The sequence below is a fragment of the Canis lupus genome, chromosome 24 (assembly GCF_011100685.1).
Source record: "Canis lupus familiaris isolate Mischka breed German Shepherd chromosome 24, alternate assembly UU_Cfam_GSD_1.0, whole genome shotgun sequence".
In the NCBI taxonomy this organism is placed as follows: Eukaryota; Metazoa; Chordata; class Mammalia; order Carnivora; family Canidae; genus Canis; species Canis lupus.
Window position 1 is genome coordinate 1,611,618 of NC_049245.1, and position 27,272 is coordinate 1,638,889.

The following is a 27,272-nucleotide window of genomic DNA, read 5'->3' on the forward strand; positions in this document are numbered from 1 at the left end:
TTTAGCGCCTGCCTTCAGCCCAGGGCGTGATCCTGGAGTCCTGGGATCGAGTCCCACGTCGGGCTCCCTGCATAGACCCTGCTTCTCTCTCTGCCTATATCTCTGCCTTTCTCTCTGTGTCTCTCATGAATAAATAAATAAAATCCTTTTTTTTTTTAATTTTAAAAAAGAAGACCAAACTATGATTATGAGAGAAGGTACTCATCATCCAATCAATCTATTTGAGACATTTTTTTTCCAATGAAAGAATGATTTATTACTTATTTTCTAGGTTTGTAAGTAGAAAGCATTGGAACTGTGGTTTTCCCACTTTGTGTGGGTCATCACAGGTGGATGATATTTTGTGTTCTATTTTCCATTGCCCTTGAGTTCCATCTGGCCCAGATGTCTCTTAAAAGAGTCGACAGTTAGAAGAATAATATCAATACCAATAGGTAGCCACTATTTTAATAAATATTTTCCTACTCATAGAAATATTCATCGATGCTTCTCTAACATTGAAAAGAGAGATTTACATTTTTAAATGTCACATTTTGAATTAGGTTATAGAAGAAATAATATGTTGACCAATTTTCCACTTGCCGTTGGTTATTTGACTACTAATTTGATTGTAGATTTGTTCTTATGTTGTAGTTGTTGTTCAGGCTAACCTATTTTTAAATTGCTGCTTTTAAATTGATTCATAGTCAAAATATACAGAAAATACATTATACAGGTACAAATTAGGTTTGATAGTTTTTTAAATCCTTTGATTCTGGATGGAAAATAAGATAATTATAGACACAGAATGAAATAGCTCATATTTCCTTCAAGTAAAAAGTTTTAAAGTTAAATGATATAGAAAAATGTACTGTAAAAAAGGAAATTGCAAATATGTTGCCTTATAAAAATTTTCCCCTCATAGGATACACATCTAGTGAAACATATGGGATGATTCAGTGAAGAAATACAGATATAGCAAATTTCATAGTAAAACAAAAAATACCTTGATTCTATGTTATAACCATTCTACCATGGAAGCAAACATTTTTCTGTTTGTTTATTCATTTTTGGGAGAAGCAAACATTTAAATGGAAATCAAAAGCTCAAAGTTTAGATATCTTCTAATACCCAAAGCATATTTTAACTCTAGTTATAAGTAGATTAAAACTAGGATAAACTATTTTGAAGAGTAAAGGGCAACTTATGGAATCAAAACTAGCTCTACACTTTGGAAAAGTTTAAACTTTCTATTTCTCCCAATCTTGAATACAGGACCTCCTATTTACCATTGAAAGTGGATAGGGCAACGTGTGGGGTCAACCAGTTCCTACAGATTTTGTTTCTAAAACTTCTGAGATTTCTGGGCAGATATAAGACTATGCACCCTCTTCTAAAGGAGCAGGACCTCATGGGAAGTTTTCACACTTTGTGTAGAAGAGTCCTAAATGCCAGGAGCCAATTGGGCCCCTTTCTCCTCTTCCCCTGGTTTGGTGGCCAGTGAACTCAGACAGAACTCTAAGACTGCATTATTTGCCATTCAACAGCATGGCTTCTCTGAGAGTGCAAGGAGCAGATAATCAGATTTGTGATGCTTATCTATCCTTTCAACAGCCAATAGACCAGTCCTTTTACCCTGTGTATAGGGCCAGAAATATCCCAGGAGAGTGAAAAGCAACTTTCTTACATGCAGTAGACATTACTGAGTGGGTGACTACTGTTTGTGTCCCTGTGCTATATGATGGAGATGCCAAGGTGAGTGAGGCCGTCCTTGTCCCTTCCCTTGTGAACCTCATAGGAAAAAAAAAAAAAGAAAGAAAAAAAAGAAAACTGTTTTCCCAACTCATTGTTTGGTTTGCTAATATTAACCATGGACTTTTCTAGAAACTGAGACATTTTCTCCTTTTGACCTTTAGATAGAAGTTTCTGCCAGCAAATCCCTTAGAATTCTGTAAGATAATCTGTGTGTGCAACTTGTCCAATAAATTCTCAATAAGCCAGTCATGGAATCAAGAACTCCCTCAGGCGTCAAGCTTCCTCCTTTGCAGAGGGAAAGAAGGTCTCCTTGTGCATGCCTCTGCCTTGGGAAGTCCATCTCCTGGTGAATGGGCAATCCATTGCCAGCACAAGCTGACATAGAGGTCATGGCATGACTTCCACTCCCTCAAAACATAAACCTCTTTGTTCAGTAGCAGCTTCTGGCTCCTGAGTCTTATTTCTCCAAAACTGCCACCTGATTGGATGAAATTGCCTTTTAGCACATTTAAATTTTCTGTTAGAGGTATATTTTCAGACACAGAATAGAGAAAATATTCCCCCACCCAGGGCATTCTCCTGGGAGCCATTTCTAAGATAGGAAGAGAGTTTATTTTTCATGGCAGAAGTCATTTCTTCCTATAAATTTTCTTGGACTAGACTACAGGATTTTAATAGTTTTCTTTGGACTTTTTGCATTTAGAAAATTTCTTGGTGATGAGATTCCAAGTTATTTTTAAAATCAGATATGATGTAGTCAGAAAACTATGACCTCTAGGGCCAAATCTTACCTACCACCTGTTTTTGTAAATAAAGTTTTATTGGAACACAGCCATATCTATTAATTTAAAGATTATCTATGGCTATTTCCTCACTACAGCAGTGGAGTTGAGTAGTCAGGACAGAGGCTGTATGGTCCACAAAGCCTAATATATTTACTATCCAACCCTTTACAAAAAATATATATTGACTCCTGTTGTAAGGCATATAAGCCAACTTCCCATTATCGATCAATGTCCCTGCTCTCATTGTCACTGAGTTCAACACATGTTTACTGTTCTTTCCATTCTTTCCTATTAATTCTCAAGCTTTGGCCTATGATATTCCAAACACAGAGCACCTGCCTGTCCCTAGTGTCCCAAACTTCAAATTCAACTTCTGGATGAATCTGTAGTGAAGGAAGTCCTATAAATCATCTCCGGTTCCAACCCTAGATGCCACACTTGCCATATTCTCTTGCCCAAAGGGTATAAAAATATACATTTTTGCATCATGAAATATCTTTTGCAGATTGGTACACCTTTTAATTTTTATCTCATAAATTTAATTTTTCTTGTTACATGCCAAATGCATTGCTGGAGGCCTTATGCTCTAAAGACAGTTTACCATTCCATGCCTTTAACAGCACTCAGAAGTTGGTGTTACTAAGCCCACTCTACAGATGACAAAGTGAGGTTCAGAGAAGTTAGTTGTTGAAATTCACAAAGCTAGTAAAGTGGTAAACCCAGAATTTAAGGCCAGGTCAGCCTTACTCCCAATGAAGTCCTACAAAAAGGACTTCATTTACAGTGCATTACCATGAAATAATAAAGAAAAATTTATGTCAACCATGGTAATGGAAATATTTTTAAAACATTTTACATATTTTTCTGCCATCTCAATTAGCTACTATCTTCAAGGATGACTCAACATCATAATTATTAATATAAGTCTTATCATGTTATAGAAGAATTTGAATCCATAATATGTTGGTAAATCATTACCAACTGTTTTTGAAATCTTGGGTCCACCCTACTCTGATAGAGTAAAAAGGAATCAGTCTTACTTTTTTTTTTTGGCCATGATTTCATGCTTCGCCCCCACCCACTACCCGGATAGACAGGCTTGTATGTAGGATAAAACTTGGCCAACTGAATACAGTATCATCCCATGGTTAAGAAGACAGCTGAGAAGCAGATAGCTTTGGGTTCCAGTCCTGATCCTGCCACTTAGGAGCTGCAGAGTGGACAAAGTACACAGTAAGCATCCACTAGTTGGCAGGTATTAGATTAGGTATTAGGTATTGGTTATCATTTAGACTTACTTTCTCTGTTCTTAAATTATTGCCAAGAACACCAAACAGGTTTAAGTGATATACTGATATTTGTACACTGTGTCTTACCAGAGGTCAATGCCTACGTTCCGAAATTTTCTGCTGTAGTTGGGGTCTCTAGGATTGAGTATTGTTTCATGAAGATTTATTGTCACTGTTGATCGAGATTTATCTAGCTCTGACTATTAGACTGATGCCTGTCTTCAAGTGCTTGCTGATAACATACAGAAATGACCTGTCCTGGGGTTAGACTAGCCACAGCTCTCCACTGAACTGGCTGGGAAATAAAGCAGACAACTGTAATTTAATAATTACAGAAAAAAGTGACAAGGGACTCCCCTTGTCATCATGCTGATGTGGCTTCATGTGGCTCTGCCAGCAGGGTTGGGCCCAGGGCACTGAGGGATGTTCTCTCAGTGAGAGGCTCAAAACCTACCAGACAGACTTCAGAGGGAACTGGATATGGGATCTTATTTATGGGAAGTGTCTTGGAGTTACAAAAATTCTTCACAGGGAAAGAGAGGTAATCTTTCCTCTCGGTGGCTCTTTAGTGTAGACAATGGGCCCGTAAATGGTAGCTCTAGGGAAGCAAGTTCCATCTTGCCTGAGGGAAGCACTTTTGAAAACTCTTCCTAAGAGGGAGAGTTCCCCAGCACACAATGGGGCCCCCCCAGGTAAGGCCTTTCTGAAGAAATTCATGCATTACCTAAACTTGAGGGAAGGTCTTTCTAAATCTGAAATCCTCTAGGATTTTGGAAAAGTTACTCTTAACTCTCAACGAACAATAGCTAAAGTCTTGAAGCTTGCAAGACATGGTACCCCTAGCAAGGTTTGCTGAGGGATAGCTCTCCAGTTTAAGAACATATTTGGCTCACCTGGGATCCTGGTAAAATGCAGATTTGGATTCAGTAGGATCATCTGCATCTCCAGTAGCAAGATTCTAGAAGTCATGCAATTTAGGAAGAGTTAATGATCAGTCTTCTCTATCTACCCCACCCCCCACCCCCCGGCGTGGAAGTGGAAGTGAAGTTGTGCCCTAGCTGATACTCTTCTGGTCTTTGCCTCTATCCCATCTAAGTTGTGTTCTGAGTAAGCTTACTGTATGATTTCTTATCCAATCCAAGACACTTTTGGGATGGAAAGGAACATATTAATGTTGAGACATTAATGAGACATATTGGACTGAGATTTTTTCAAAGAAATCTCTACTAAAGCTCTCCCCACCCCGCAATAAAATTCATGCTCTTACGCCTGCCCTTATTTCTAAAACAGTATTTTTTTGTTTTGCATTTGCTTTTGTGGCTAAAGGAAGCATCCTGGGTTATCTGTCCAAAGGGAAATGGGACATGAAGCAAAAATCTGTTCAAACAGTAAATAAACTATTTAGGATTTGATGTGTATTCATGAGTCACCGGGGTAGGAAAAGAAACTTAACTGCACCAAGTCGGTAAACCACAAACCCTCTGAATCAATAGTATTCAGTTTGCTGTTCTAATAATGGCAAACACCAAGGTGTACCAGAGTGGGTGTGAGGGGTTTCCTTCTTCTTCTTCTTCTTCTTCTTCTTCTTTTTTTTTTTTCTTACAGGATGTTTGAACATAGTGTTAAGTTCATTTAGAGGAGGCAGGGAAGATTTTCTGCTTTACTGTCAGGGAAGAGAGCGAGTCCTCTGCCTTGGACTCTGGGACAGAGACAGGATCTGGTCACCTGCTGAGTGCCATCTATTCTTCTGTGGGATCCTAACAGTGGCTAGGTGAGTTTCTGTATTTCATTTAATCCTCACAATGACTCACAAATCTGGCAGTCCGCCAATGAGCCCAGGAGGAAGCAGGACTTCCAAATGAATGAACTACTAAGGGATGAAGTTGGGGTTTAAACTTGTGACAGGCTCCAAAGCCTTGGCTCATTTTTGTCAAAGAAAGATGTTCTAGTCACAAGAGGCTACAATCCTCTTCCATGCCTTCATCTTGCAGGTGAGGAAGCTTGGCTTGGCGGATTAAGGATTTGTCAATGAGCATAATACACTGAAGAGCAATCCAATGAAATAAAAACCTGGTTTTTGCTTTCTGGATACATGTTTTTTCTATTCCGCAGTGCCATCTTTAAAGCAATTATGTATGCATAGTAGTATAAGTGGCTACCACTTTCATTTGTCCTAGCATTTCCAAGCATTTACGCATATGAGCACAGTGAGTTCACAGTGACTGTGTCAGTGTTGTGAGTGTGCATATTTGTGCAAGGGTGTTTTGCATGAAATGTGTGCATGTGTATGAGTTTGTGCATATGTATGAGGGTATTTATAAGTGTGTTTGGGATGGGAAAGGGAAAAAAATAGTAGTTATTGAGACCCAACCATGTGTCTAGCACTGAGCCAGAACTTCTCTTAAATTATTGCCCTTAGGGATGCCTGGGTGGTTTAGTGGTTAAGCATCTGCCTTCAGCTCAGGGCATTATCCTGAAGTCCTGGAATCAAGTCCCACATGGGGCGCCCCTCGGGGAGCCTGCTTCTTCCTCTGCCTGTGTCTTTGCCTCTCTCTCTGTGTCTCTCATGAATAAATAAAATCTTTTTTAAAAGATTGCCTTTAACTAGCATACATCCCAAGTAGATATTACTTATCATCCACCCTTTTCAGATGATAAAACCTGTATCAAAGGAAGGTAAGTATGGAGAAATGCACCAATCTGATAGCAGAGAATGAGATGGTATTTTTCATTTAATATATGAGTTAGATGATGCAGATTGCCAAGGTGCAATATAATACATCGATTTCAGGAACCATAGCAGATGTAATCTAAATTTCCCTAGATGTTTCAGACAGCATTGTAAGGATCCTGCAATGAATTGAAATAGAAATAGAGGGTAAAGGCTCCTGAGTGACATGGTTGAGTCTGACTCTTGATTTCAGCTCAGATTATGATCTCATGGTCGTGGGATGGAACTTTGGGTCAAGTTCCACACACAACAGGGAGTCTGCTTGAGAGTCTCTCTTTCTCCCTTCCCTTTGCCCACTCACACATGCACATGTGTGTACACTCACTCCCTCTCTCTCTCTAAAATAAATAAATATTTAAAAAATAAATAGAGGGTAACATTACATTGGAGTATGGACTTGTGCCGAATAATAGAGATTATTGGTCTATCCATTGTGTGGCCACCATGGTCCAAGAGTGCAGATTTGGGAATCAGTAGACCTTGGTTTGCTCTCAAGCTCAACTATACCCAGCCACACATCATTCAGCTAGGTTCCAAAAATAAGGCCAAAAAACAAGGGCTACTATGCATTTAAAGACATCTTGCCACTGCCAGAATAACAGGTTTGTTTGTTTGTTTGTTTTGGCAGCTATTCCGTATATGTCCAAGCATGGGAAACACATTTCTCAGCTGAGTTAAATAAGACACAAAGTGGCAATTAATGCTATAGAAATTGTTAGATTACATCATGTGAAATGGCTGCTATCCAGCTATGTTTCTTCAACCTACAAAAATGGTAATTTAATATGACTCAACCTCATCTCTTATTAAACTATAAGAAAGAGAGAAATGGCACTAATGGATTGGCAAATGTCTTAATAAGAAAATTAATCTAGTTGATAAGAAGGGAGAATTATTATCAGCCTTCCAAAGAGATCTTAATGATATTCCACTTTCAAAGAAAACTTACTTGCTCTTTTTTTGTCATTAATTCAGCTGGTACAAAGGACAGGCATATAAACTAACACTTAGAATTAAGGGTCAGCTTTTTATGCCAAGTTCAAGCTGGTTGATGAGAATAAATGAATAAGGAAGAGGGAGTGCCCAGGAGACTGGAAAATATGCCCTTTATGGACTTGGTTGCTTAGATGTTAGGATTCCATTCATGCTCAAACTTCTGTAAATGAAGGGGAAAAAAGAAAAGGAAAAAACCAACCCCTCTTGTCAATGCTCCCATTGGCTAATTTCTAAGCCTACTCTCTATCTTTTAGTAGTGTAGACTAGACCAGAGTTTCTCAAAATTTGTGTTCTCAGTATCCCTTTACACTTTCAAAAATTATTGAGGACACTTTCAAAAATTATTGAGGACTTCAAGAGCTTTGATTTGTGTGGGCCACATCTATTCATATTTAATGTATTAGAAATCAAGAATGAGACATTTAAAGTATTTTTATTAACTCATTCGAAATAACAATGATAAATCCAATTAATGTAACCTAAAAGAATTATTTGTCTGAAACATGTTATGTGTTCCAAGATGGAAAAAGTTGAGTAAGACAGTGATGCTGCTTTACATCTTTGTCTTTCCTTTAAAGACTGGCATAACAAAAGACAACTGAATCCTCATGTTCTCTTCTGCACATGTCCCGTAGCCTCTGGCAAATGCCACTATACATGCATGACAGAAGCAGTTGGGAAAAAGTAAATAAAGTCTTAGGAGCACAAGATTGGGAAAATAGATTTGACCTCATCACTCTACTGAAACAACCCTTAGGATTCCAGAAGTGTCTGGACAATGTGTTCAAGGCCATTGATCTAGAATGATTTCTTATAATTAGTAGACTATGTACTTCTAGACTTAGAGACCATAGATTCTATAGACCTTCCAGATCAGTTTTAGATTTATAGAAAATATGAACGGACAGCAGAGAGTTCCCATACACCCCCTCATTTTCCTGATTCTACTGTGTAGCCAGTGTTGAGAACTACCACTCCCTATTGTGTTAATATCTAAAATACATTAGATCTCCTAATTAAAAGTCTGAAGTCCTTAGCAGGCATACAGAATCCTTCAAGATCTAATAGCCCCTCCCTGGCATCCCCCACAGGCTTCTTATTTTTTAGCTACACTGAATAGCAACCAAACTCCTGCCCCGGCTCAGGGTGGCCTGTGTCACCCAAGCCACCCTATCTAGGGACATGCTCATGTTAGCCTGACAGTATTCAACAGAATTTCTCTAGCTCCCTCCTCTGTGTAATACTTTCCAGCCCTCTGCAAAGTTTCTCTATTTCTACTTGAATTCCTCAGGTGGTATCAAATATGCCCTGCTAACTGCTGTCTCACCAGTAGATTTTGATTTTCTGGAGGGCAGGGTCCACATTTTTTTCAGAGGAATATTGTCAGCACTTTCTTGCAATTGTGGGTTCCATGAACATTTGTCGAATGAATGAATGTACAAATGAAAAATGAATGAATGAATGCCACAGGACCACGGGCATAATGATACTGAGTCCACCATCAAACTTCTTGATTGTTCTTTGTTCTGATCTACAGATTTTAAGGATACGCTTTTCCCTTTCAATGACTCATGAAGTGAGGTGTGTGTGTGTGTATTTGTGTGTGGTACGGGGATCAGGCTTGTGAACTTGCTCTACTTTTCCCTGAAGAAGATGACATTCTTTCAGGCTGGCTGAGACACCTTTGCACATACCCTGTCACTGGAGTGCTTCCGTGAATGTAGAATGCTGATTGGATGTCATTTGCTATGGGCCAGGGGTCAAGCTGAGAAACGCCAATACCCACGAGAGGGTAGTTTTCCTCATAGATGTTCCTTGGTGGGGGTTACTTTATGCAGTGATGACTCTAGACTCTCATCAGGTCAACCTGAAGAATGACCTATTTCAACCGCATTCCTCTGTCATTTTGGGGTTGGCCTTCTTCTAATTATTTTGAAAGACACACCCACATATCCTCTCTGAAGTACAATGCTGTGCATAAACTTGGTTTTAGTAAACATCATATTAATAAATAATAAACTAGTGAATAATTGGTAGATTGACTAAGTGAATATTTGGCAATTTCATCTCAAGTTAGATATATTTCCAGCACAGTTTGTTGTCTATCATTCAGAAGGAGATATTTGACTTTCTGTTTATCATGCATGGATCCTTAAAGATCACCTCAGAGGAATACCAGTGGAATCCACACTGAAGGTTTTAAGAGCCCTTGAGTCTTCATGGCAAAGACTGCACTGCCTACTACACTGGCCATTAGCCACCTATGGCTGGGAGCAATTGAAATGTGGATCATGTGATAGAGGTAGTATAATTGTCTAATTTTAATTATTTCTAAGTTTAAGTTTAAGAATGGAAGCTTGGATCAGTTATTAGAAAACTCTTCAGTAGTTTTAAAACAACTTGAGTATGTGAATCTACCTTTTCAACTGTAAACTTTATGAAATCTAAATTATGTATTTCAGATGAGACTTTGTCATCCTAATTAAGATAAGCTGTAATTCTAAAAGACGTACTAGATTTCCAAGAATTGGTTTGAGGACAAGAATATAAGAATGTAAAATATTAATTCAAGTGGTTGATTACATGTTGAAATGATAATATTGGGGGCATACTGAGTTACATATAATATATTATAAATTAATTTCATTTTTTTTAATGCGGCTCCTGGAAAAGTTGACACTGCCTTTGTGAGCATGTTGTATTTCTGGGACAACGCTGCTCTAGGGCTTGTATGAAGCTGCCTTGCTGTGAGGCCGTGACAGAATTTCAGGGGTGGCTTTGTCCTCACCACAGAGTATCTTCAGCTAGAAGTTTGCTCTGGATTGAAGCAGGGAATGTCCTGAATTTTGTTGTGTGTGGAATGAGAATGAGTATCATGTTAGAACCAAGTAACAGCTGTAAAGTGAAACATTTGTGCTCTTGTGGTCATCAACATAGATGAAGCATTTACATGGGGACACTGTGATGGCTCATTTTACATCAGTTTGACTGACTTAAAGGATGTCCAGAGAGCGGGCAAGACATTATTTTTGGGTGCGTCTGTGAGGATGGTCTGGAAGACATTGACACCTGATCCAGTAACTGGGTGAAGAGATTCACCCTCACCAGTGTAGGCGGCATCTTCCAATGGTCAGAGGCATCCACAGAACAAAAGGAGGGCCAATTCTTCCTCTTCCACCTTCTCTGGTCCTCTCACACCAACAGACTCCAGGGTTTCAGACCTTTGACCTCAGAGTGAGTTATACCACTGGTTTTCCTGCTTCTCCAGCTTGCGTATGTATGGCAGGCTGTGGAACTTCTTGGCCTCCATAGCCAACTGAACAAACTCCTAACATAAATATCCTTTTTTGTCTGTCTCCTACTGGTTCTGTTTCTTCAGAGGAATCTGGTAAACACACGGTGCCAGAGGTTTCGAGTTCAGTACAGCATTGTGTCCTCTCAGCAATCAGTCCTACAAGATAGGTTCTCTGATTGTCGTTTTACAGAAAAGGAAACTGAGGGGTCAGAGCAGTTAAGTGATTTGCCCAGGGCTCAAAACTCTTATTTGAACTTAAGTTGTAAAACCCAAATCTTTCCTTTCCCACTTCTTCCATTGGAGAAAGGGTCCCTTTGAAGGAAGGACATGGACAAAGTAGCCCCACATGATGGCTCAGCCATCCTGGTTCCAGGCCCAGATGTCCAGCTCTTTCATTTCTTTCCTCAGCCTTAGCCTGAGATCCAAGGTTTGGGGTGAGACTGACTTGGGTTCAAATCCCAGCTCTGCCTTGTTCTAGAAAATTGTTTAGCCTTTCTATTTTCAGTTGTCTTGTACTGAAAAAGGGTCAAGGAAAACCACAACCCTGAGGGACATGTGAGTGAATTCATGCAGACTGTCACAGTCCTGGCCTCTAACCTGTTTGCTCATTGTTTCCTGCAATGAGGTCAAAAGAGGCTTCCCAGAATATAAGTGTATTTCTATACTATTTCTAAGGTCAAATTTCCATTTCTTAGACTTTGAAGTTAATGATCATAAATGATTTCAAAAGAATGTATGTGTGTGTATATATATATATATATATATATATATATATATATTCTTAAAGCTTAGGTTTCAGAACCTCTGATGGCTTAGCTTTACTTCTGCATTTAACATTAAAAGAGCAATAATGACAACAACCCAAGTACTCATACCACATCTAATCAGCCCTTTATAACCTTCCTCCAGGCTGATGGAGGATGGGATGGAGAAACCGAAGCTAAATTCACAGTGCACGAGGTTGGCTACCTCTGCCTTTCCTGCACTCTCGGTGTTAACACAGCTGTGTTATACTCTTCCCAAAAGAAAATATTTTACTCTCAGGAGCCTCATACTTATGCCAGCTACATGGGAGAGGGGCTTCCTTCATGCCCCATAGACCCTGTTCAATGTTTTGGAGGCAGAGGTGGTCTTAGAAGCCCCTCCACTCCCACACTTCAAGGAGTAAGTGAGGTGCCCCAAGGTCAATGGCTTCATGTGCAAGTGAGCAGATGACCCAGGAAGAGACCACAGGCTCTTGGTCCTCCCAACTGTATTCTATTCTCCACACCCTTCAGCCTAAGTGCTATGAAGGTGTGTGGCATGAATGTGTGTGTGAGGGAGTATGAGAGTGTAAGCATGTGTGCACAATGTATGTGAGACTGTGTGTGTGTGTTTGAGTCTGTGAGAGTCTGTCAGTGGATGAGAAAGTGGATAAGGAAGTTTGTGAGAATATGAGTGTGTGAGTGTACAGTACTGTGCAGTACTGTGTGTGTGTGCCTGTGTGAGAAAGTGTGCATTTATGTGCATATTCGGACCATTTGCACCTAAGTTGGAGATAGCATGCCCTCTTGTCCAGTAAATACTTTGGTGTATATTTACAAAAAGAAAGGACATTCCTTTACATAACCATAACACAGTATCAACATTAGTAACTTTAACATCAATACCATACTATTGTTCAATCCACGGATCATATTTACATTTTATCAGTACCCCCATAAAGTAATGCCCTTTATAACTTTGCTTACATTTTTAGGTATCTTTAACTTTGGACATCTCCATGGTTTTGTGTGTGACTTGATTTGGCATTTTTGAGGAGTGCCAGCCAATTCACTTGATTGAATATTTAACCATTTGACTTTGAACATTTGAGTATCTAAATAAATAGTGGTAGGCTCTGGTCCCAAGTAAGACAGAGGGAGGCTACTTCATCTCTCTCTTGGAATGTGGCCATAAAACCTGGGCAAACACACAGGGCAGCTTCTGAGGACCCTGAAAAGTGAATCATGGAAGGACACCAGAATGCAAAGCACCACTGAACAGGAGGTGAATTCTTCATGATTTTAAAATCTCTATTCCTTCTTCTGCCCGGACCTGGCTGTAGGCACAGTGACAGAAATGCACATCAGAGCAGGGCAACTGAAGTCCCAGCTTTGTCATCAGAAAGCAAGTTTTAGGTTAAAGAGAATTGAGCAGAGAATACAGAGAGTTCCCATATGCCCCCGGTTCTCCCTTTCTGTCTTTTTCTTTTGCATTAATGTAGTATATTTGTTACACTTGATGAGCAGCAGTATTGATACATAATTATTAACTAAAATCCATAGGTTACATTGGGGCTGAATATTGGAGTTGTGTATTCCATGGATCTGGCAAATGTACCACGTCATGTATCCATCACCATAGTATCACACACAGTAGTTCATAGCCCTGAAAATCCCTGTGCTTCACCTGTTTACCCCTCCCTCCCTTCCTCAGGCACCCCCCCCCCCCAACTACTGCTTTTTTTTTTCCCACTGTCTCCATAGTTTTGCCTTTTCCAGAATGTCATATAGTTAGAATCATCCAGCACATAGTTTTTTTTTCAGGTTAACTCCTTTCTTCAGTGATATGTATTTAAGGTCTTCCCATGTCTTTCCATGGCTTTATTATTTCTTTTTAGCACTGAATAATATTCCATCGTACTGATATATCACACTGTTTATCCATTAAAGGACATCTTGGTTGCTTCCAAATTTTGGCAACTGTGAATAAAGCTGCTATAAACATGTATGGGCAGGTTTTGGGGTGAACATAAGTTTTCAACTCACTGGGTAAATGCCAAGGAGTACCATTTGCTGGATCATATGGTGAGGGTATATTTCATTTTATAAGAAACTGCCAAGCTGCCTTCCAGGGCAGCTGTACCATTTTGCATCCCCACCTGCAAAGGATGAGAGTTCCTGTTGCTGCACATCCTCACCAGCATTTGGTGTTGTCAGTGCTTGGGATTTCAGCCACAGAGGTAATTTTTAAAGTGCAAATTTCTTGATAATGTGTTAAAGTTTTATCAGTCATTTATATGTGGTGTGAATGTGACTCATAGATCATCTTTTAGGGCAGCTTTACTAGGAGAAGAGAGCAGATTAACACTGAGGAAGAAAAGGCCCAGAAAGGAAGGCTGTGGCCGTGAGGACCTGCTCAAGGAGGCATGGTTGCACCTGGCGGGCTAAGCCCAATCTCTCCAAAGTTGCCTCTGGTCCTGAAGGTTTTTGGCCTTGCTAACTGCAACAAAACTCTCTCACCCCACTTCCAGCCCTGGCCTTGCCTTTTTTTTTTACATTTCTTTCAATTCATACCCGAAGCCCGAATAATCTGCAATACTGATGATCTGTTGGGTTATGGCTGGAATATCCATCAGTCAGAGGAAGAAACCGCAGAGAATTTCATATAAAGAACTTTACCATGTTACCACAGGGAGCCTGGGTGGCTCAGTCAACCGAGCGTCTGACTCTTGATTTCGGTGCAGGTCATGATCTTGGGTTGTAAGATGGAGCCCCCCGTCCGGCTCTGCAGTCCCACTGAATCTCCCCCCTGCTCTCCCTAAAACAAAAAACAAACAAACAAAAAGAGTCTTTACCAATGTCACAGAACGGAAGGGGCAAAGGCGACCCTAAGGTATCACAGAGGCAGTGACAGCAGAAGCAGCGGGGCCCCTTGAGTGTGGGGTTCAGCAGGAAGAGGTCACGGTGGCTGCGCGCCTCAGGCCTGGGCTCAGAGCTGCAGGCTCCTCGGGTACCGCGGCGGCTGCTCTCGGGCGCTGGAAGGCCAGGGCCGCAGCTGCTGCCCCGGGGTGGCGGTGAGGAGGCTCTGCCGCCCTTCCCGGGGCCCCCTCCAGGCAGGCCCCCGGGAGCACTGGCCAAGCCAGGTTGGGCTTTGCAGAGCCCTAGCCTCTCTCCCTGGGGCCCTCGCCCTCGGCTGTGACAAGTCCCGGCCTACTCCAGCAGTGGCCTGGCAGCGGTGGGACCGGGCGGGCCCCGGCGCCCCGACACAGGCGGGGAGGTCTGGAGCTCGGGCCGCCGCCCTGCGGGGCCGGGCGCACGCGGGACCCGGGCAGCAGCCCCGACGGGCCGGATTCCCGAGGACGCCGAGCCTCGACCGACCCGGATTCCCCAAAGCCTGGAGCAGTTTGGCTCCCGTCACAGCCCGGGGTCGCTTTGCTTTTAAAGGGTTGTCGTCCCCTTCGGTCGGAGGCGGCTCCGAAGCCTGGGGGGCGCCCGCTCCTGTGTGTGCCGGGACCCCGGGGGCGCGGGCGGTGGGGGCGGGGAAGGGAGGGAGGGAGGGAAGGAGGAGGGGAGGGAGGGAGGGAGGAAGGGAGGGAGGGAGGGAGGGAGGAAGGGAGGGAGGGAGGGAGGAAGGGAGGGAGGGAGGGAGGAGGGAAGGAAGGGAGGGAGAGAGGGAGGGAGGGAGGGAGAGAGGGAAGGAAGGGAGGGAGAGGGGAAGGAAGGGAGGGAGAGAGGGAGGGAGGGAGGGAGAGAGGGAAGGAAGGGAGGGAGAGGGGAAGGAAGGGAGGGAGAGAGGGAGGGAGGGAGGGAGGAGGGAAGGAAGGGAGGGGGAAAGGGAGGGAGGGAGGAACGAAGGGAGGGAGGGAGAGAGGGAGGGAGGAGGGAAGGAAGGGAGGGAAGGAGGGAGGAGGGAAGGAAGGGAGGGAGGGTGGGAGGGAGGGGAGAGGGAGGAGGGAGAAGGGAGGAGGGAAGCCGCCCCCGCCCCCGCCCCCGCCCGCGCCCGCGCCCGCGCCCGCGCCCGCGCCAACCCTCCGGCCTCGCCTCGGGCTCCCGCCGCTGCGGGGCTCCTCCGGGGCTCGCGGTGCATCCCCGCGGGGGCGCGGCCTACCGGCCGCCCACACGGTGTCAGTTTGCTGGTCTAACACGCGCCCTGGTGGCCGGAGCCGTCCGCGGTCTCCACGCTGCCTTCCAGACTTCAAAAAGAAAAAGAATATAAGCCCTAAATGGGAAGAAAAAAAAAAAAAAGGCTTAAAAATAGAAACGACACCATGTCCAGGGACAAAAATATGTCTCTGTTAAAAAAAAAAATCCCCAAATTCTGACCCTCCATTTTTTAAATTAGATTTTTCACCTATTTCTGGTTGTTTTTTATTGACACTTCCACTTTCAGCCTCAAGTCTGTGATATTACACTGCTACCGTATTACACTTGAGTTGCTGAGACAAATCAGAAGGGAGGTACTAAGGGTTCACTTCTGAATAGGAAAGATAAAGCAATGGGTCCTGAGTGACCTATAGTTTGATATAAAACAAACATTCTTCATTGTTCAAAGAGCCCTACTAACACCCTAACTCCACATATTTTATGATTTATTTATTTTTAATAATATTTAAAAAAATATTTATTTGAGAGACAGAGAGCGTGTGCACATCAGCAGAGGGAGGGGCAGAGGGAGAAGGAGAATCAGGCCCTGGATGAGCAGGAGCCTGATGTGGGATTCGATCTCAGGACCCCAGGATCATGACCTGAGCCAAATGTAGATGCTTAACTGACTGACCCAGGCACCTAGATATTTTATAATTCAGAAGACTAAATTTCACTGATCTATAAATGAATACAGTTCATCAACATTCTTACAGGTTTAAAGAACTTGAGAGATAAGCCAGGTGAGTGGTAGCCTCAGGTTATTCTAAGATCAAGGACTTCTCTAGAATGATCTTGGAATAAATTCTCCCCAAAGCATTTTCTTCTCCCCCTGCTGACCCCTACTGACCCTGCATATATCAGGGAACTGAGGTGCAGGAATGCCCCTAACTGAGGGTGAATGTTCCAGAGGTTGGAAGCTCAGTGAAAATGCAAGCCCTGATTCAAACAGGCCTTGTCCACACCCACCTGTGGACTGTAATATTATTATTCACTTTCCTGAGGCTTTCTTTTCTCAGCTATCTGATAAGGATAGTGGCTACTTCTGAGGGGACACCAACGTTTGAGTGCAGGAATTTTACCTGTTCGTATCCTGTCCTTTCTGCATGAGAACTGGAACCAACTTGCTACCTTAATCCAGAGAAGAAGCGAAAGTAACTCACCTGTGTGCTTCAGGAAATTTTGACTCCTAGAAAATCAATATTTGAACCAACCACACAGTTTACTTCTCATGACTGACTCTTGCTTTTCAGCTCCCGTTTCATGCCCCTCACCTTCCTGTGTCCACCAATGTACTCTTGCAGAAGGTAAAAAATGACCCAATCCCCTCGCTCCTCACCTTGCAAGACCTACCCCGAATCAGTCCAGTCCCAAACCTAATAAATACCATTGCTTGGTGTCCTCTTTCAAGACCCTGCTGTCAGGCCTGTCTTCCTCTATGGCAATACCCATAATGAACTTGGCTTTACTGGGTCAACAGGATTTTCCTGATAGTATTTCTGGGTACTCAACATTGAACAGATATGACTCCCAGTAAGTCCTGGTGAGCATCGGTGTAAGTCCTGGTGAGCATCGGTGTCCCTGACTTCTTAGACATTTCAGATCAGAAGAGAGGCCTTACGTGGACTCAACTTCAATGACTTGCCAGCTCTGTGACCTTGGGAAATTGACCCATATTCTCCAATGTTCAGCTCCTCTGCAAAATGGGGATCAATGGTTGTTCCCTCTGTAAATATTTCTTATGAGGACTGAAGGAGCAAAATCACATAATATATTCTCAGTTATGGTGTGTATTCCTTAAAATGAATTTTCTGCTTCGGGGTATATCTAACCCAATGGACTGCAAAGGAAGTCCTGCCATTTTGGTGACCTTTGGCTTTCTTAGTTGTCTCTGAAGTTTTATTATGAAGTGACCTCCAAAGACCCAAAGCTAATTCCAGGTTAATTTATAGCTAACCTGGAGACAAGCAGACACGTGAGCCTGTACAGAGCTCAGGGAGTGAGCAGGCAAATGTGAATACATTCAAGGAGATGGAAACATGCTGAAACCTAAAAAAGATTGGAAAAAATAAATAAATAAAAAAAAATTAAAAAATAAAAAAGATTGGAGACTAGTTATGGATCTGAGTGTCCCCAGGAAAAGAAACATACAGGATGAATTTACCACTTGGCCAACAGAGCCCTTGGCAATGACATTTAATTCTATACATGAAGTTGTGAGGAACTGTTCCTGAGTGTGAAGCCTTCTGTGTCCAGGAGAATTAAAGATTTTTATTTATTTGTTTGTTTGTTGCGGGGTGGGGGGGAGGGGAATCCCAAAGCAGACTCCATGATGAGTATGGAGCCTGATCTCATGACCCCGAAATCACCACCTTAGCCAAAATCAAGAGCCAGTGGCTTAATGGACTGAGTCACCCAGGCGGCCCCATGGGTGTGTCTTTTCAAAAGAACACATGGTCCTGGGTGATGCTACACTTTCCACAGTGAGCCTTGTACTTTAGAATTCTGGCCACTCTTCCCTTATTCCTGGAAGCACAGTTTATGGGCGACTGGTCAGCGAGTCCTGGCCCCCAGAACTTCTGTTTTAATGTTATGAAGTCCAGGTTTAAATTTTCAGAACCAACTGCCATGTGACAAGTTAGAGAATTCAAGCCAAACTGTCGGGGTGTCTAAGGATTTACCCGAGGTCTAGCAGTCTCAGTGGGACCAACATAATTTTGATGTTCTCTCCTAGGAATGGAGGAGCCAACTCTGTGGCACCTTCCACCACTCAAACCTACTTTGAATCCTCCAAACAGCAGAGAGCCATCCTTGGTGGCCACTTTCTAGGGGTTTACCAGAAATCTATCAAACATTTGAAAAAAAACCAAACAGGAAGAGAGGAAGAAAGTATGGAGACAAAGAGAGGGAGGGAGGGAGGGAGGGAGGGAGGGAGGGAGGGAAGGAAGGAAGCTGGAAGCTGGGAATTTATAAAAGAATATCATCAAGTCCATCAATAGGTGTATCTGATTTTTACAGGGAGTTGGCAGTTGGCAGCCACCAATGTAAAGGCTTCTTTTGTGCTAGAACTGCTGCTAAAACCTGGGTTGCTAAGAGAGGCAGAAAGTGTCCCCTAAAGCCCTTTTCCAGTAGACCCATTCAGTGAATCCAGCATTGAGAATTTCAGATTCCCCATGAAACCCGAAAGCAATTATCTCGGATTAGCAGGAGATCAGAAACGGCTTACATCAAGTATTGTTTTCTAAACCCAGAGGGCTGGTGAAATTATTAGCTGGTAATAATTCCAGAAGCCCTGAAACTGGTAACATTTGTTCAAACTGGGGAGGAGAAATATAAGACCATGACAGAGTATATGTACCTTTAATAGCAGGATACAGTTTAAATGGAGTTGGGGATATTTGTTTTTATTTCAGAAAAATGCACCAGGACCCCAATGAAAGGGCTCCACCTTAGCTCTTGGGTAACTTCTCAGAACCAGGTGCATCAGGGAAAGGTTTTTACAAACTTAGGTACTGAATGATTGATGTCTCAAAGCAGCTCGGGTGTATCTGTTTGCATCACATGCTTATGCTTTGTGTATTTCAGAAAGACCATGTCATTGAAGGAGGGCATACAGATGTTTAAAGTAAATTAACTCAACCTTCTGAAAAATAGTCAAGGAACAGTAAGTATTGGACCAGATATTATGAAAGTTAGTCATTTAATTCTGGGATATTCAGTTCAACCCAATACAAATCCATGTGTATTTTAGGAGATAAAATGTGATATATAAAGGAAAAAGTCCATAAATGTGATAAAGAGCTGTAAAAAATTAGGGTCATAATCATTACTAAATGTTTTCCAGGCCATAAAGAGGTCCCAGTGCTATGAATAGTTCTTTTATCAATAGGATACCATTTGCATATACTTCCTGTGAAATTAGGGCCACTCAGAATGTTTTCTTTCTTCAGACCTGGCATCCATTTGGCTTAGACATTGGATTTTTGATAACGAGAGTCTAGGACAGAATGCCTGATTCCTAGTGCCTCGTGTTCAGGAGGGGGATCCCTCTGGAGATTTGAAGGTGGTGGGGTGACCCCTGCACACCCTGCTGATTCTTCAAGTCAGGTGGTGCGCTGGTGCAGTCTCCTTACCTGAATGGGGACCACATTTAATTAAGTCTTACTCCTGGATTAGCTTCTCTGGCTGGGAAAATCTCACCTCAAATATTTTTTCTTTCAGTAATGAATTTTTTTTATAATGTTTGCAAAATTACAAATTTGAGCAGGTGATGCAGACGTGTTACGTTGGCCCTGAGGTGGCAGTTGAGATGCTATTGATCTGGTTTTTTTAAAAACTGCTCTGGAACATTGTTCTATGGAGCCCCCAAGTGGACACGTGTACGAATGTCTGCTCTGCAGAACCACATTGGGCAGGCTGGGAAGGAAACGCTGGGTTTCCAGTCTCTTTGATGACACTCTATGTAACCCTTAAGGACAAGCATATATCATGCACTAACGGAAAAGACTTAATGTTGATACCACAATTAGAAGCTGAACTGCAAGGGGTCAGTGTTAATGCTGATGGATAAAAATGGGTTGAAACAAGGTCAAGTTGGTATTTTCACCCATGAATCCATAGGACCGAATATATATTTTTCTGCAGAAGATTCCTTACACAGTTTTACACTCCTCACTGGTCATGTTCTTCTGGTGAACCATGACCTGCTTGTCCACCTCATGGAGTAGACAGTCTATTTCTCAACCAGATTCTTCTATGACATTAACACTCTCTGTAGTGGCAAAAGTAAGTTATATGCACGCTCATTTCATCCTGTGCACTTTTGATCTTATGAACAACAGCATTACCATCCATTTGTTGTTTTGCGAGATTTTCAGAAGATAATTAAAATTTCCTCTCCATCATATTATCTCAGTGCTTATATAGCCCTTTAAAACATTGCCAGTAAGACATAATAAAAACCACTCTTAGTTCTTGAGCCATAAGAAAACAGTGGCTAGCTGGATTTGGCCCATGGGTAATAGTTTTCTTTCTTTCTTTCTTTCTTTCTTTCTTTCTTTCTTTCTTTCTTTCTTTCTTTCTTTCTTTCTTTCTTTCTTCTTTTGTTAATAGTTTTCTTTTTTCTAATAAAAATTTATTTTTTATTGGTATTCGATTTGTGTTAATAGTTTTCTGATCCGTGCCAGCAGTTACAATTTATTTTACAGATGAATGTATGAAGTTTTGTGACTCATTGTTATTACAAATATGGCAGTTTTTTTGTTTTATTTTGTTTTCAAAATAGTCCATCCTCACACTGGGGAATGGTCGGGGTTGTCTTTGACCTCCTAGACCATGGTTTGGCCTTTTGGGCCATGGGAAAGGGGGCCCATATCCACCTGCCTTATCTCCTGAGTGCTTGCTGTTCACCTATGAGGTCAGATATCTATCTATCTCTGAAAATACCTGCTGTCCAACTGGTAAAAAGAAGGGCTTGCCTGAGGAGATGACAGACACACTTTAGCCCAGATGGTGAGCAGAGGCAGAAGGTGGCTCAAGAAGCCGTGCCTAAGCATACCTGGGTGGCTCAGTGGTTGAGCCTCTGCCTTTGGCTCAGGGTGTGATCCTGAAGTCCTGGGATCGCATCCTGCATCAGGCTCCCCACAGAGAGCCTGCTTCTCCCTCTGCCTGTGTCTCTGCCTCTCTCTGTGTGTCTCTCATGCATAAATAAATAAAATCTTAAAAAAAGAAAAAAGAAGCCGTGCCTAGGACAGGAAGTGTATCTGGCATACTGTGGCCCAGAATAACTGCATTCCTTCATTCATTCATTGCGCTAACATTGAATAAGATTCTACTATGTGCTTGTACTGGCAGTAGAGGTACAGCTGTGAGCAATACAGAAGAAGTTTGCATTTCATGGAGGTTACATTTAAGTAGAGCAAGGCAGATAACACACAAAGTAGACAAAAAGTCAAGATGATTTCAAATGGTTCTGTGCACTGGAAGAAGGTAATAGGCTGGAGTGAACAGTGTCACTGGCTGGGTTGGGGGGTGAGGATTTAGAAGGAACTGGTTAGGAGAAAAAGCTAGGAAGATTGAACAGAAAAGCAAATGCAGAAGACTTGAGGCAGAAGCCAACAAATAGTCATAGCAATCTGGATCAAGAGCATAGTGTTTGGTGAAGAGATAGTAGTCTTTCCTAGGGGCCATGAAATGAAGGAGGACTGAGAATCACTGGCTGGAGAGTTAAGTTTTCTAAATCCTGAGAAATCTGTGAGAACAGGCAGAGGATCCCCGGGGAACTAAGAGATCAGTTTGGGAGGTGCCAAAGGTTTGTGAAATGTATCCTCGTGCAGTGACAACCCAGAGTCATGGCTCAGAGGAACTGCTGACATTTGGTCAAGAGTTTGGATTTTGTCCTGGAGGAATGGAGGGCCAGAAAATAGGTGGTTAACAGTGAGTTTGGGAATGGGTTGGGTGGAACACTGTTTAGGATGGGTTGGGAGGGACAGAAAATGGAAGCTTGTTTTTCTTTTAATTTTGCGATCTCAAAGTTTAATAGACAGTCTGTGCCTGGGAAAATGAAGCATATACGGTTCCCTGTGGCATCTCAAGGGTCTCAGCAGGACTGAGGGAGACCCCACCGCACTGTCCTGGGAAAGGCAACTCCCCACAGCCCATGTGACAACCCAGGCCTAGAACCTTGGTCTTGACTGTGTAGTGCTGAAATTCCAGCATGTGTCTGAGGAAGCCCCAAGAATAGAGGGTTGACACTGATCCCATATGTGTCCACAGTTGTCAACAGCAGGAAAAGGGACAAGGGAGCAGAGAAGTCCACCATGCAGCAGCTGGGTGAGGATCCTACGTCATGGGGGCCAGTCTGGCTCAGGGGCCAGTCAAACTGTATAACTTCTGGGTAAGTGACTTAACCTCTTTGGGTCTCAGTCCCCTCTTCACTTAGCTTCTCCCCACCCTGATTCCAGGAACACAGAGTGAGGGTTGGTGTTGGTGTCTGCCCACTAAACTCATCTGAGAAGCTTCAAAAACAACAACAACAACAACTGCTGGCCCCACTCCAGGCCAGCTGGATAGGAAGGGTCCTCAGCATTTGCATTTGGTGAAAGCTCTTCAGGCAATGCTCATGCTCAGGAATGGTTAAGAAGCACCAGCAGAAAGCATCAGTACCAAGGGGTAGCCCCACCCTGGGTGCCTAAAGAGGCACTGACTTCTAGACAGTTTCCCAAAATGTACCATCAGCATGGACCTCTGTTCCCTCTGCCAGCCGTGATGGTGACCTCTTGTCAGCTCTCCATCTTCTTTTCTCCCCTCAGCTTTATGCACCCTTCTCCTACTTTCCACACCATGGATCCTTCGCCTCACCCTGGACTGGCGAGGCAGCACCACCAGGTACCCTGCCACTTAAATCAGAGCAGCTACCACTGAAATCAGAGCAGCATCTTTCAATAGCCCTTCCTCAGATTCAGATCCCTAACATATTTTGATTTGTATCTTATTGATGCTTCTTAGCTTCCAAAGCTCAGTCATGCAGAGAGACCCTCCTCTTCTACCACCTTCCCCAACTTCTAAGAGTTGCCAATGCGTTACCTCAAACTTGAGTGAGGACAGACCCTTAATGGACCAAAAGCGTATGCTCATTTTTAAGATCAACTACACTGAGGCATAATTCACTTGCAACAAGTTATCCTCAATCTAAAAGAATAGATTTTTAAAAAAGATTTTATTATTTATTTTAGACAGAGAAAGAGAGAGCAGGGGCAGGAGCAGAGGGAGAGGGCCAAGCAGACACTGTACTGAATGTGGAGTTCCAAGTGAGGCTCAGTCCCAGGACCCTGACATCATGACCTGAGCCGAAATCAAGAGCCAGATACTTGAGCCATACAGGTATCCCTAAAGGAATAGTTTGATGAGTTTTGACAAATGAATCCACCCTGGAACCACTCCCCTGATGGAAATATAGACCATTTCCATCACCCCAAATGGAGAATGTATTTGCCTTGGGTTGATATCCTGCACATGAACCCACATAACAGCCAGCACTTGTGGCATGTAGCTAGGTGCTCAGTGCTGTTCAACTCAGAGGCTAATATAATTCTCCATGATCCAAGGGGCTCAGGGCAAGTGCAAAGGTAGGACCAGCAAGTTAAAATGGGTTTCTACCTATCGAAATCTTGCTGATTTTTCAAGGGTGTGTTTAAGTCACTCATCCCTTGTCCACAAAGTTGACTCTAATTTTCAACCTTTCCCTAAATTTCCCAAGCCCGAAGCTGTACACATATATTTAAGTTATATCTGGTCCTTGAAGTTTTTTCCCAGGTGGCTTATAAAATATCCCCAGGATAATAAGATAAAAAGAAAGAAGAAATATAGGTAAGGAGAGCATGGAGATTAAATGAGAGAGACTATGTACAAAGACACTGAAATGGCTAAGTGAGACCCTCCACTTTACTGAAGAATTAGAACATTCATTACATTAAGCTGCTCAATCAATTAATCCTTCCTATTGTGTCTCTCACTCCCTGGAAACCCTTCAAGACTTCAGATTATCTATCATGATTTAAATGTACTCTTGCTGCAAAAAAGAATGTATGAAGATTTTTTAAAGATCTATTTGACTTAAGTTGAGGGCTTCTCATAGAAAATACAGAACATTTTGCCCTGCTGATAAATAGCAATTGCAGCTTTCCAAACTGTTCTGGTCTATGTGGATCTTTCTCTAAAAGGAAACTTACAAATCATTGGAGTCATTATACCTGGTTTCAACCCAGAGTAGAATTTCCAGCAACAACCTAGTGGTCTCGTGTTTTGTATCTCTGTGCTGTACCTAGTGACATGCAGTACACACCACACATGCGGTCAGGTCAAATGTATGCACTTTCTTTATTGCTCTCTGTGGGAGGAACCCTAGCTGGAAGGCATGCCACACAAACTTGCCCTTGAGCATAGGTGGGTAAGGCTGTGGTTCATCATGGGGATGATAGAACGGCACACTGATGTTGAGAAGCACTTCTGTGAGCTCCAGAGGGCAGCATCTGGACCACGTGGCTTTGGTGTTACCAGCACCCAACCGATCCTGACTCTGACGTATACACAGAGTATATATGCCTCCTATGCTGTGGGACATGTGGGAAAGTGAAAACATACATTTACTCAGCTCTTGTATATCAGCTATTTACATGTACAGTAACCTTTATTCCAATACTCCTTCATTTACCATTAGTTTATTAAAGAAATATTTATTGGGAACTTAAGATGTAGAGGTTATGTGATGAATAATATAGGCGAGAATTTTGTTACCACAGAGGTTACTCGAATAATTATTTATTGCAACTCTGCTAAATGTCACCAGGACAAGTGCAAGGTGCCATGGGGGCATGAACCAAGGAGGCTCCCTGGAGGAAGGATTTTGCAGAAAATGGAAGAGTGACCAGGGGGAGGGTCAGCTAGCTAAGTACAACCATGAGTAGGTAGTGGGTTTGTGGGGTCCGATGTGGGGAGAAAGCTGCAGTTCTCAAATTTTATGCACAGATCTGTCTCCCTGGGACCAGTTAAAATGTAAGCTTAGGGGGCACCTGAGTGGCTTAGTCAGTTAAGCATCTACTTTCTGCTCAAGTCCTGAACCAGCCCTGGGTCAGGCTCTCTGCTCGGGGCAGTCTGCTTCTCCCTCTCCTTTCCCTCTTCTTCTCCTTCTGCTGTGCTTGCTCTCTCTGTCTCTCTCTGTCTCTTTCTTTAAAATGAATAAATTAAAAAAAAATACAAGCTCTGGTTCAGAAGGTCCAGAGTAGGACCTGAGATTATGCATTTCTAACAAGCCCCAGGGTAATGTGAAGATGACCCTGAGCAGTGAGGAACCCACACGGTATGCATAGTTTGGGAACCGAGCAGGAGATAAGAACTCAGGCCACAGAGGTGAATGTCATCAGTGGAAGGAATGAAAGGTTCCAGGTTGGGACTAGAGAATTAGACTGTGCTAGAAACCTCATTTAAAGCAAAAAGCTTGATCTGGAAGGGCCAAAAGATTTTTCATTTGAAAAGTCTTTGAGGAAGGAATTCTGTCCATTTTACAAATAGGGAAACTGAGTTAAAAGAGGCTAAGCAGCTTGATGCAAGTGACATACATTTGTAAGTGGAGACAGGATTTGGAATCAAGTGTATGGATTATAAATCCAGTGTCCTCTGTTGGAACTGCCAATCCTAAGTGTCCAGAAGCATTAGGACATGGGAGGACAGGGAGGAGGAGGGGAGAACACAGAAGGGAGAGAGGAGAGAAAAGAGAAAGAAAGAAGGGAAAGGGCAGAAAAGGGGGAAGGAGGGGAGTCACAGGAGAGCATTTCTTTCCAGTAGTATCAGTCAGAAAGTTGAGGCTCAGATGACATGGATGGCCTTGAAAGAGTCATACCCCTAGTGGTGTGAGGGACCTCATATGTCCACTTCTAGCCTTCACTTTTGTCTTTCCCTTTCTGAGAGCACCTCCTCTGGGCATTGCCTTTCTGGACCTGGCCACTCCTCCAGGCCTGATGAAAAGCCAAGCTTCGTCCAGCCTTCTTGGCTGTCACAGGCTGGGCAATCCCTTCCCCGCATATTCTCTGTTATCTGGCCACATACTTAACTGCAAATGGTGATAAGGTCTATACTATACCCAAAGCTATTGGTATAGAAAGAGATTGAGAGCTCCTTCACAGCCCTGGTGTGTCTTTTATCTCTACGGGGCATTGGACTAGGAGTCTGAGCTGTGTGATGCTGGGCAACTTACTAAATCACGCTGTGCCTCAGTTTCCTCCTCTGTAAAGTGGAGAGAATTACTCCCTGGAGTCTCAGGAGACTAATCTTCAAAGGGTTGTTAATAAAAATAATAATCTAAAAAGCACCCACATTAAGATAATGTGAACAAAGTGATTCTTGAGCCAAATGTGTGTGTTGCATAGTAGACTTAATAAATGACTGTCAAATTATGCCTTAATTAGACCTCTTTCAGTTGAAAAGGAAACTCAATTTAAATTTGCTGAAGCAGAGCACCTGGGTGACTCAGTCAGTTAAGCATCTACCTTTGGCTCAGGTCATGAACATGAAGATTGAGCCCCACATCAAGCTCCCTGTTCAGTGGGGGTTCTGGTTCTCCCTCTCCCTCTGCTTCTCCCTCCTGCTTGTGCTCTTTTTCTCTCTTTCTGTCTGTCTGTCTGTCTGTCTCTCTCTCTCTCAAATAAAGAAAATATTAAAAACAATTTGCTGATGCAGAAAGAATTTTTTGGCTCACATAAATGGGGAACTCAGGCATAGAAAGATACAGTAGCTCAAGGATGCTACTCTCTTTCCCCATCATTCACTTCTACTTTTACCCTATTGGATTCATCAGACAGGTTCTTCCACGTATAGGAAGGATGACTACCAATAGCCTGAGGCTTGATTTGCCTGCTCAGTTAGCCAAGAGAACACATTTCTTTCCAGCAAAAGACTCCTGACTGTGGGCTGAAGGTGGCCAGGCCCGAATAGGCAGCTAAGTCCCAGTAGGTGAGCCAGACCCAGTCAAACCACAAGCCCTCCTAAAGGACAAAGGGACTT

General features: G+C 42.8%; 1 long non-coding RNA gene across 2 annotated transcripts; it reads right to left on the reverse strand.

Moving 5' to 3' along the window:
- Positions 1-204: 204 nt before the first annotated feature.
- On the reverse strand, positions 205-15,041 carry LOC102157386. 2 transcript variants are annotated; one of them, XR_005377457.1, is made up of 4 exons: positions 14,952-15,041; positions 14,253-14,391; positions 4,702-4,766; positions 205-2,212 (listed from the first exon to the last, which is right to left on the reverse strand). It is a non-coding gene; the product is annotated as an uncharacterized LOC102157386 (long non-coding RNA). The 2 variants fall into 2 exon arrangements; XR_005377458.1 differs by lacking the exon at positions 14,952-15,041 and adding an exon at positions 14,788-14,885.
- Between the last annotated feature and the right edge of the window lie 12,231 nt (positions 15,042-27,272).